The sequence below is a fragment of the Anser brachyrhynchus genome (genome assembly GCF_964034855.1).
Source record: "Anser brachyrhynchus genome assembly, chromosome: 2".
Classification (NCBI taxonomy): Eukaryota; Metazoa; Chordata; class Aves; order Anseriformes; family Anatidae; genus Anser; species Anser brachyrhynchus.
In genome coordinates, this window is record NC_137695.1 from 11,063,526 (window position 1) to 11,075,828 (window position 12,303).

Consider the following 12,303-nt stretch of genomic DNA (forward strand, 5'->3'; position numbering starts at 1 on the left):
GGCCAGCCAAGCCTCCAGTCTTCATCACTGGCTCATTAATACCAGAGAGGAGAGCTGAAGTGGTGGACTCAAGTTTTAAGTGAAATGCTGACTTTTATGAAAGGATACAAATAATTTTAAACCCTTTCTGGAGTTCAAGAATAGGCCAAGCTATTTGTACAGACACAGCTGATGTGTTTTCTTTTTTTTTTTTTTTCCTATGTGAAGGTTAATATGAAGACATCTGTTAGCTGGACCCAAAATTTCACTCACACAGCCTGTCTGAAATCAAAAGAAGGGGTGTAGGAAAAAGACAAGCTGGCAAAAGGGGAACTAGCTAGCTACCATGAAGTAATATGAGATGGGTTTGTTGCAAGACTCGTTTTCACAACTTCAGGCTGTAGTAATCCTTCTTTAAAAAAAATAAGAACTGATTTGCTGGATTACTGGCTGGTAGAGGTTGTTGGTTTCTGCTTCAGTAATTGCAGACTATGTCTTGACTGCCATTTCATAAGGAAAAAAAAAGACATTTTCAGATGCTGTGAAATATCAATATGGAATATATCAAGAAATTTCTGCAAAATCTCAGGGTTGCATCATGATACTATAATGGAAATCAGTGCAGCTGAGCTTTACTGACCAGTGTAAAAATTTTCCTGTTATAAATTCACAGCTACAAGATGTTTGTGTAACTACTTTTCTGCAGCACAGTCATCATAATATTTCATCTACAACATGAAATGATGAAGAGTCCAACAACAGTCTGTAAACATGGAGAATGATGTTCATCTGTAGCTACTGTTAGCATTGGATTATTTCTTCCTGCAAGTCATTTACTCATTAGGAAGTGTGCTTTTGAACAACCGCAAGCATTTGTAGTCACAGATCAAATTCAGAGAACAGTTGATAATGGAAATTATTACTTAATATGCAATTGCTATATATTATTAAAAGTTATTAATAACTGTTTTTGTATTTAAGGTAAGAGGAAAAAATGAGGGTGTGCTGTAGCTTCTGGCCTGAGACTCCAGTGCTCTAATCCAGATAATGCTAAACAGAGTGCTTATTCCTTTGCTGGAAAAATATCTGTAAAAGGATTTTGTCATACAAATTAACAACATTAACAAATTAGCAGCATTTGTATTATATTCGCATTACAACAGCTCCAGTCAGAACAGGATCATCTTATCATGCTAACTGTACAAACAAATGTTTCTGACCTGTAGAGCTTACAGTCTAAATTCAGACACAATAAACAAATAAAATAAATGGAGAGACTGGAGAAGAGGACAGGAGCGAAACAATGATAAGAACACTTAGTTGCATAGACCATGTACATGCATAATTGCAGCTCTATTTATAAGCTAGAACTAAACATGAGATATTAATGAGGTTAGTAATCCCTGCTGGCCAGCTGCCTAGCCATTAAAGGAAGGACAATTTGTCTGTAAGGAGAATATTCCTACACCCTGCTGTGTTGCTGAGCAGGATTTTATAAATGCCATGGGGTTTATTCAGTTTCTTAATACTGCTGGCCTTACCTTCTTCAGTCAGCTATGCAAAGTCAGAAGTAGTACCTCTTATGGCTATATTCTCTTTCATCCACTTTAACGCCGCAGCTAAGGGAGCCCTTTCCTATACCATTCTTTGCAAGGGGACCACTTGACCTATCAGATTAGAAAGTACACTTGTGACCCTAGTGAGTTAAATGTTGCCTCCTTTTAAATGACAGGACTTTCTGTGATTTTTGTTTTAGTGGTAGCAGAACCTTTTATAATATGCAGATATATTACATGGTCATAAACATGTTTCAATAATAAAAAAATGGATCAAGATCAAGTGGTCTCCTCCCTTCCTCTCTGCCTTATGAAGCTTAATCCTGATTTAAAAGACTGTAATTGCTTCTTGTGACACTGGGATTTGTTTTTAACATGATGCTCTCTGCCATTTTCCACTTAGCATGTGGCCCTCAGCCCTGGGCATGAATGCACTGCTGTCCTCAGGGTGATGCTTCCTCCCCCAGTAATGTGTGCTGATGGACACTGTGGGGGACAGCATGTTCATAAGAAACACACACACCTCTGCCTGAATAAATACCTTTCTGACAGGTAAGCCTGCCTCTGGACTGCAGAAGCTGCCTTTTTCTGTGTTGATGCCTCTCTCCTGGGAGACAGAGCTCTACACTGCTTTTGTTCACATGAGATGGGACCTGAATACAGGGAGAAATTAGCTGTAGTTAACAGTAGCAGTTAACAGGAGGGAGGCTGATCTCCCATCTTTCCATCCACCCTTCCCTCACCCCCATCAGTTGTTTTGAAATTGTTTCCTAGGTAGGTATAAGGCAAACTTCCACTCAGTACTCTGCTGATAAAATGCTTGTGCCCTGTGAATGGTCTGCTGTACGTGGAAAGACCGGCCCAGACAAGCAGGCATTGCTTGTTGAAAAGCAGGAAAGCTGCTGGTAAGTGGGTGGTGAATTTGGAGGTAGAAAGAAGATATGTAGCAATTGTAGTCTCCCCGCACCCCATGGGAAGGGACTGCAAAACCCATCTCCTGAACAATCAGTGCTCAGCACTGGGCTGCCATCACCAGTTCGAGACAACCATAAAACACGACCCACTGGAAGCAGCCCCAGGGAGGTATGAATGTGTGCTTGTGCTGTTCTCGTACTTTTAACTTGGCATCTGCTGCTGGTTAGATACCAGGCTAGACAAGTCTTTGGTCTGAGCAGAGCTGTTCTTGCATTTTTATGGCCTTGTCAACTGTCACATTAATTTCCTATGTTTAGGAAGTCATCTCAGATCAAATTACTGGCCTCACCATCTACTTGAGTCCTCTCTCCTCAACCCGTTCATCATGAGACTCTCTTTCAACTTCTTTTACGCAATTTTAAAAATTATTTTCCATTTTTGTTTTCACACTGGCCCAGGTCTCTTGGGACTAGAACGGGAATAACTGAAATACTATGAGAAAGCCTTTTCTCAGGCTATTTACAGCTTATAGAGAAGCAGAAAGGACTAAAAAAACTCATAAAAAAAACAGTTCTCACAAGACTGTCCAACCCAATTTAGCAGATAAAAGGGATTTGAATAGTTTTGAGAACTATTCACAATTTTGGGTGGTTCTCAGTCCTGACTTGATAGGTGCCTAACTCATGTGCACTGCATGCATTTCTAGAGCCACCAGAGATAACACGTTGGACTTATGCTTATTATTTAGTCACCTGCTTAAGAATCAGTGTCGAATATTCCTGTGAGCCTCAATGTGACAAAATTCTTGCCCCAAAACAGCAGCCCTGAAGTCACCATTGAGAGTGTCCCTGTTGTGGTTGCATTCAACAAGTGAAAATTGTTTTTCAGGCCATAAACAAAGCTACTTGTGAAGAAAAAAAAAAAAAAAAAGTCTTCAAGCTTCTATATCGTGGCTTTTCAGACAGACGGCTGAGAGATTGTCCAGAAGGTGAGAAGGGAGCTCTTTGTTTTACATTTCATGCCTTGCTTGAAAGCTGAAAGGAAGTTGGTACTGAAGAGGATTCACTACAGGTAAGTGCTTTAGCATTGTCCCTAGCAGGAAATGTCTTATCAGATATAGCAAGAACAGATCCAACAGTGTTCTAAGACATCTACGGTCCTTGAGGTACAACGTTGGTCACAATAACTTCAGTGGAAAAACCCTCATTGCCTTTAGCTGGATCCAGGTTTCTCTCAGATAATGTTGTCAATAAAGAGCTTTTTCCCTGAGGCGTCTTCAAAGAACAAATAAAATTTATATTACTGAAATTTGGAGCACTGACATGATTATAAGGAGAGTCCAGCCCCCTTCCATCTCCCCTCTACCCCAACCAGAAAATCAACCCCAAATCCCTGAATGTAGTACAAAAGTGAACTTTTGCTCTTCAGTTTTGAGCAGGCGAGTGGCTGCCTGATCAGTAGTGTTTTGGTACCTTTGCTTGAGTTAATTCTGGTACGGAAGACCTTAACAAAGGCTTATTAATCATACTGAGAATCAGCCTGCAACGTAGTCGTACCTATCACACTCAGTCATTTATCCAGAACTGATTATCAAGAAGAACAGAATGGACCACAAACAGTATGAGAGCAGGCTGTAGCTCTACTCTCTCTTTTTAGTCGCTTGTGTAATGCTAGAGTGTCAAGGACAAGGTTTTAATGAATGAGGCCCTGTGTCATTCATCACTACTCTGTCCAGGCCCTAAAGAAAAACACTTTAGCAAGCCAAAATATAAGGATAGAATGGGAAACAGCTTGATGGAGAGCAGTGTATGATTTTCTACAGCCAAAACTCAGGCTGAAACAAAATCTTCTCCTTTTAGGTTGCAACTTACCTATTTGCAGCTAACACTGTAGCTGCCCACCAGCTAAGTGTGTCCCACCACGCCAAATGCAAGCAGGCTAGCACTGCTTATGCAGATCTGGGGACCTGCTCTCTTCACACGTTGTTTGTGTTTCTCTTCCTTTTTATGGCATAGTAAAATGATTTTCTGAGCAAAGTTGATGCAAAATCCTCAAACTGTCCCTATGCATAGTTGAGCAAAAATTGCTTAGACTAGAAGAGAATCAAGGGGGCCTGGCAGTGAAAGAAAGAGTAGTTAGTGTGTCCAAGGTTGAGCTTGCATTTGCAAAGTTCTTCCATTGCAGATACAGCTAAAACAGAGTCATGGTTAGATTCAATGGAAATTCATTGAGAATTAACAGTAAATTCCCATTGGCTTGCTTTTTTTTTCTTTTTTCTTTTTTTTTTTTTTCTTTTTCCAAGTCATTAAGGTTTGCTCTGGAGAAGCAGAGGCAGTTTATTCAGGATACAGGCAGTATTTTCTGAAGGATGGGTGGGATTAGGGTGCAGTGGTGGAGGAGAGGGAGGAAGGGCAAGGAGCCACAGGACATTTGGAAGTGGGGAGGGAATGCAAGGCCGATAAGGGTGATGTCAAATAGATGTGAAAGGACAGCAACAGAAATAACAGAGTCAATGAAAGCTTAGGCTGCATGCACATGTGGTGAGACCAAGACATCTCCCATGTCTCACTCAAGTGGAGACTTAATTCTGTTTGATCTCACACTGGCCCAAGAGAAATCCATGCCTGAAAGATACAAATATCTGTCCTGCTCTGTTTATAGCACTTTCAGTCAAAAATAGCTGGACAGGAGGGAGTCATTTAAGGAAAGCAGTTTGCTTATGAAAATGTTTTTTTCCTGTTTCTATATAATTTATATACACAACCACATACTCACATGTGCATAGCTACATCTTACAAACGAGTTTTTTCCCTAAAGAGGCTCAGTAAAGCAAACACTCATAATACGTTCTCAGAGCTTTGCTTACTAGCAGTGTTCAGAACAAAGAGCCCAGTTCAAAGTCCATTGGAATCAGTGGAAAGATGCCCATTGACTTCACTGAGATTTGGATCAGGTCCCAAGTCTCTCCCTATTTAGAAGCTGGAAAATAGGCTGCAGATTCTTAGCTGTATGTGCTGGGCTAGCTGGGCCTGAAACTAAGTACTCAGAAAAGCCCTACATACCCACGGCTCTACCTTGCAAATGAATCTTTTGTCTCTGTCTGCTCACGGATCACTGAGTTCTTCAAAGTCAGTCAAACAAATAATGCTCCCAGTCATTGGATTTTCTGTCCTTACAAGGTTTGGCAGCTCTCAGAGATGTTATCTGCAAGATGTAACCATCTCTTTGGTCATGCCAAAAGATACAAAGTTGGTCTTCTTCAACAATGAAAAGTAACCTTTTTTTTTGGAAATTGGGGTGGGGGAAGGAAGTAGAATATATTTTGAAGAAATTTTTTTCAGATTCTTTTCTACAAAACAGATATTCTTCAATCCTCCAATAGTCTTGAATATAACAAAGTGTCTGTGGCTTAGTCTTGGGTTAACCCTTAAATTTCCTCCTAAAGCACAGTTTTACCAAAGCAGTGTGGCAAAAGGTTAAAGCAAATGAGCAGTGGAAGCTTTGGGGATGTATTGACCATGCTGGTTCTTATGTGCTTCTTGAGAATTATTTTCTTTATCTACTATCATACTTTTTTTTTTTTTTTTAACTGCAATAACATTTTGAACTAGCCCACTAGAATTTTGGTTTGCTTTGCTTTTAATCAAGACTTAAAATTGCTACTTCAAGCTTAGAAAAGGAATGGATTACAGGCTAGATCCTGTCTTTTGTCTATGAAGAGATCTTCATTTTTGAGGCATTTTAGAATCGCTAAGAGTTTTTCCATTGATTTTAGTGTGAAATGTATTGATTTCAGGCTCAGGAGAAGGGCTGATGGGAGGCAAAGGTAGCTCTGAGGTGGAAGTCAGCACTGATATTTCCGCACCAGAGGAATCCTTCCAAGTCTATTGTTTTATGCAGTGATACATTACTAAAGTGACAATTATGTGGGTGGCATAAAATTTATTATATCCTTAATTATTCATTTCTTTAAGTGCTTGGAGTTGCTCCTAATGTGACAGATGTACAAAATTGTCATGGCACCAGCAAAACGCTTTATTTTTAAAATAAGTTTATTTTACTTTTGGAAAAAACAACAACAGCAACAAAAAACACAGATGTTGGTAGTCATTTATTTTTTTGAGCTTAATTTTCAGTCAGACTCATAAGAGAATTTGTTTAATTTTCTTATCTTTATTACATTTTAATGGCAATTTCATTATTTTAGAAAAATTAATAGTTCCTCCACTTCTTTGTTTGAATATGAGAAGAGTATTATACAATAATTGCGATGAGTGAACTACAACTGACATCAACAGAATTTGTCACTACACATATTATAAATGAAATCAGAATATTGTGCAATAACTGGAAGACAGTCTAAGAAATAACATTTTGAATACTATATTAATGAAGATGCCGACTAACATGTTCATTTAGCTTAAGAATCTCTGTGGAAATAGTGGTCTTGTCTACTGACTTTCATGTAGTCTGGAAAATGCAAATAAGCTGATTTCCATGCTAATTCTGCCCAAATGTAGTGAGTCATATTTAGATACATCAGTTGAACTTCAGTTATAAATTGGATTGAACTGCAATGAAGCCTGATATAGCCAGAGGATATGGCACTTTCAGGATAGTAGTCACACCTATAGTCACTTTGAGTGAAAAACAAGTCAAAGGCTGAGAAAACTCATCTCCAGCTCCAGAATTTTGAAAAACAGGTGAAGTCCATCATCCTGTTGTCCATCATCCTGTCGTGCACAGGAACTCATTTTGCTCATTTGTCATCAAAAAAAGAATACTCTAGATTTTCATCATTGGCTACATTCATCCCATGCCTTCCTTGGTGTAAGGGATATTCTTTTTGTTGCAATGCTACAAGAACAGGACCCATCCCTACATTAGGGAAGTTTCTGCAGATAGAAATGGCAGGCTCACAAGCAATCTGTGATGCACGTGACCATGGAGAAAACAGTGGATTTATTTCTAGGATAAGGAATTACTTAAACAATGCAGGAGTAAAACAATATTTCTCCATTCAAATATCTATTTCTTAATATCTCATAATATCCCAGAATATATATTTTTTCAAAGAAAAAATAAAAGAAAGAAAAAAAAATAAAAAAAATATAAAATAAAAGAAAAAAAATAAAAAATTTTCTCTGTCAAAAAAGACATTACTATTACTCTGTAAGACTGTTAAACACTGGATACCAGAAATTGGTGGTGCATTCATGCTGCAGACATGACACTTCTTGGCTGCAGGTATGCAGATTGATTTTGTGTAAGTGACAATTTAGAGCCATACCCTTGGTATTGCGCGTACATGTCATGGATCCAAGAGAAGACAAAAAGAAATCATCTCATTGAACCCAGTGCTCACCTTCAGTGGCTGAGATGTCGTATGACAGCCCTAGCCTCATCAACTTATGAATCAAAGAATGTGAATGGAAAAACTGTGTGTGTGTGTTTGTGTAATCCTTCTTGGAAAGGAGCAATCCTCTTGAATATATGCCTTGAGTAGAGTATCAGGCTACTTCTGTTCCCCTCACTTAGCTGCCAATTACACATAGCAAACACTGAGACAATAGACTTCTTTTAATATTTCCCCTGATCCCTTGATAAGCTTAGTGCTCACGGAGGAAGGTGAGTGAACATGCTATTTATCTTTGCTGGTCTCTGTGAAAATGAAGATATTTTCTGTTAAGGAAAGAGAAAAGATGACTTGGCATAAGGATTTCTAAGTCACACTAGACTAGGCAAGTTAGGACAGTGATAGAAACTGTTCCTAATTGTTCCTAAGTAATCGTTGAGGAAATTCCTTAATATCTGATGGCATTTTCTCAGTCTTCTCATAACAAAATATGTATTAAAGGTTGATTTAGTGGGACTCAAAGTTCATCAGGGTTTGGAGGTAGAACTGCGAGTCCTTTGTCCAGAAAACTATGACTATGCTAATAATAATTGAGGGGGTTTTACAGACTAATATAAACTTTTATTAGAATGCAAACTAAAAGAAGACGACATTAAATGGATAGAATTCTGATTTTGAAGATAGGATAATATGGTAATAAAAATGTATTAAAACCAGTTTTCCTTCCTATATACCTGCAGGACAGCTTTTACTGAGTCCAGAAAGTTTTAGTTGTTACTGGATAGCAGCAAACACTTCAAAATCTCCCTTGGTCCCTGGGAAAGCCTTGTTACAATTACAGTTTCTGAAATACATTTCTGAATGTATTTGCTCCCTGCATCTTTTGCTATCTCCCAGCTCTGTTCTCTCTCCTGTTTTTTGTACCTTATATCAACTGTCCATCCCTTCACATGTAGCATAGAGGTTTCTCCAGCTGACCATACTCCATACTCAGCTTTTCCTTCCGTGAAAGCAATCCCCAACACCCTGGGGCCTCTCGATGACCCAGTCCCAGAGATGTCAGCCAGAACAAAGACTACAGGCAAGTATTCTTTTTTTGATTTCTTGTCACAAGCTTTTAAATGCCATCACAACACTGTCCTGGTTCAAACTTAACTAATTATATGATTAAACTACCAAACAGGTGAAATGTAAATGTACTTGCTACAGTGACCCATTTCTTTCCTGCGTCTGGGTAGTCTTGACAATGCCACCTTGATCCCAAAGTTTGTCATTTTTTCCAGGTCATTTTGGTCAAATAAAAGTATATGTTATTTCCTTGTATCCTGTTTTCTGCACATTGGAATGGGTTCAGCTGGAACAGTTTTGAGCACAACCCACCTCCAGAACAATTCGAAGCTTTGTGCTGAGGGAGTTTTCTGAAGAGATGGGTGCAGAGCTGTTAAGCTTAAGACATACATTAATTTCCTTTTCTCACTTAGGACTATGTGTTCTTAAGTACAATGGTGTAAAAATAGGGAAATCATACCTATGTTTAGAGAGGAAAAAATGTTTTACTCAGGCCGAAAAAGAGAGAACAACACATTCCTCTTCAATGGATAGTTACAGACCATAGAACTTGGGTATATAGTGGAGCCTTTGTACAGCTCAGAGAAAAGTACTGCAAGGTCGGTTGTGTTTCTCATGTAACCTCAGATTTTGCTTTTAGTTTGCTTGAGGTTTCTGATGAGTATGACAAGAGCTGGGTAACCTCATGTGCAGAGCAAGGATAAGTGCAGTGGTCCGTGTTCAGGGCAAGGCTTTAGCAGTTTGAAGCATCTAACAGCATCAAATCTGATAAAGCATGTAACTCTTAAGTTCTTAAATCTGTAGATGTATGCTTAAGTTTCTGAAAGTTTACTTATTCCAGTGTTGCGTTAAGGGGTGTAGCTGATTAACCGTTACGGGTCCAGTCGGATTCAGGGTACTGAACTATCACAATCACAGATTCACCAGTGTATTCACAATGTATAGAGCCCTTACTCTTGTCGCTTTCAATGAGAACTATCACTGCTAGAAACAATGCAGTTAAGTGCAATTTATTACAGCAACAGGTACACAGGTTCTTTGGATTGCTGGCGATATTTACTGTCTGCAAAAGCAAGCCAGCATGCATGAAATACACAGGTGCGCAGCCTGGAAATTAATGCGTTAAAAAGCACAAAGACTCTATAGAGATTTCTAAGTTTCTGCGGAGATACACAGTATAACCAAGTGTTCAAATCTCACCCAAAGGCGTCTCAATGGGGGGGAAGAGAGGCTCAGCCCATCGACTGATCCCAGGAGTCAGGAGGTCCTCGGAACGGTGTATTCCCTTGGGATGGTATCTCCCCTGACAGTGATATCTTCCCTTACGATGGTATCTTCCCTAACATCCCCTCTCTCTTAGGCCAATTTATATTATTTTCTATCTTTTAGGTGGAGCTTGAGTGACTCTAGTCAAGCATATCTTAGTTATGATTGGTGAAAATGTTCCCGTCTCCGTTTAAAGTAATAGGCTCCGAGAAATCCAGAGCGCATACTCAGTGAGGGGTGGTCACACCTTGGAGGCAGGTAGCTTTTGGGATGGAGGTGTGTTTTAGTATTATAATGATATTATAATGAGCAAAAGTACACTAGAGTACAACATTTGTCAAAACATGACAGGTCGTTGGCTCAGGGTAGCAAAAAGTGCGGCTTATCGGTCTCGGTACGCACAAGAACAATCGAGTCCCCACCTGGTCACAGAGCCTAGCTGTGGTGTCTCCACTCCACTCTACGCTCCGTACTGTTCCTTAAAGCTAGCACACCAGGTTCCCCCAGCGCGATAGCATCTAAGGTTGGAAGCCTAGGGAACGCTTAGGTAATGCAGCTACACCCTACCCTGAAAGCCTCTTCAATGCTCTACATTTTCTTTAAAATGTGAATGTTAGTTTTATTTTCCTAGTTACTTTAGGCAATTGCACCACACCCAGAAGGCGTGAAGAAATAAGGCCAACAGGCCAGTTGGGTAAAAAAATAGCCATTTGAAACTGAGGTAAAAAATTAATTTCCTTTTAAGGTTGTTATACTTTGCTATGTGGTGAAAAGGAACTTCACTGTAGAGCATTCAGGATTTCACAGGCTCTGGTGGGCTACAGTTTTTGTTCACTAGTAAAATCTACCCAGTGTGTTAAGCATATCATTTTGATCCAATTTCTATTTTATTTAATTCTTAAATGTTGTCCTCTACAATGTTTCACGTGTGACTAGACTAACGTTTTTTGTTTGTTTGTTTGTTTGTTTGTTTGTTTGTTTTGAGGGGAAGAGGACCATCCTATTAGCACTGACAGTCTCTGTTTACCCTTCCAGCAGCATATAGACTTTAAAAATTCCCATAGCTACCTGATATTTATAGGCACATTTATTATCCAAAGCATAATTTTACTTGTGGGAAGACACACAAATGCCATGAGTTACAGAACTTCTGTTTTATGTTGTTGTTGGTGGTGGTGGTAGTTTTTTGCTTGTTTTGTTGTTGTTTTTTTCCTCCAACATTTCTTTGAATTTATTATTCTTAAATGGGAGTCACTTCACCTAAGAAGGAAGTGTCAGAACAGAGCTATTTGTCCCCTTCTACCAGCAATTTATAGTAAAAGGGACTTGGGAAGTAGCAATTCATTCCAGCTGTCTGGGATATTTAAGTGAGAGGATTCCTCTTCAGGAGTTGCTTTTGTCCCATTATTAGTAGATGGTGCTTAGATGTGCTACCTACCTTTTAAATGGCGAGTTTAATTCTACGCTACTTATTTCAAAAATACTTCACACATTCTGGGTAATATTTTGACCGATTAAAAAAAATACATATAGTGCATGATTACAAAGATTTAACCTACTATTTCTGAGAGAAAATCTTCAATCTGAAGACTCAAAGAGTTTTTGTAACAAAAATATTTTAATACGAGGAAAGAAATCAGTCAGCTACAGAGATAATGAAAATAATAGGTTCATGCTGAAATTTTAATCTAGTTGCACAAAAATATACTAAGAACACCAGTGGTCTATGCAGTGGTATCTAGGTTGTGATTCTGACATTAGTTGTGGACAATTCCCATTTATAGTGCAGTTAGAGGATTAGTGTGGGCTGTTCTCCTATTTTTAAATATAAAAAAAACCTATACAGAAATCTAGGTACTTAGGATAAAAAAAGAATTTTTGTCTACATAAGAATGTTACCCCAAACGAAAAACACAGCAAGAAGGAACAGACAAGCAAGTAAATGAAGCAAAATTCCATTTCTGACAATGGAAAATGAAGAAAATATGAAGTGTTAAGCACATCTGGAACTATATTTGAACAAAACTGGTTAAAAAAATCAGAGATTCTCTAACCACCCCAAAATCTTTTCCAGCGACAATGCTAATGTAAATCTGAGTAGTTCTGCAGTGAGAACAGGATTGGACTCCCTATCTCACACTGACTGTGTTGCATGGGACAGAA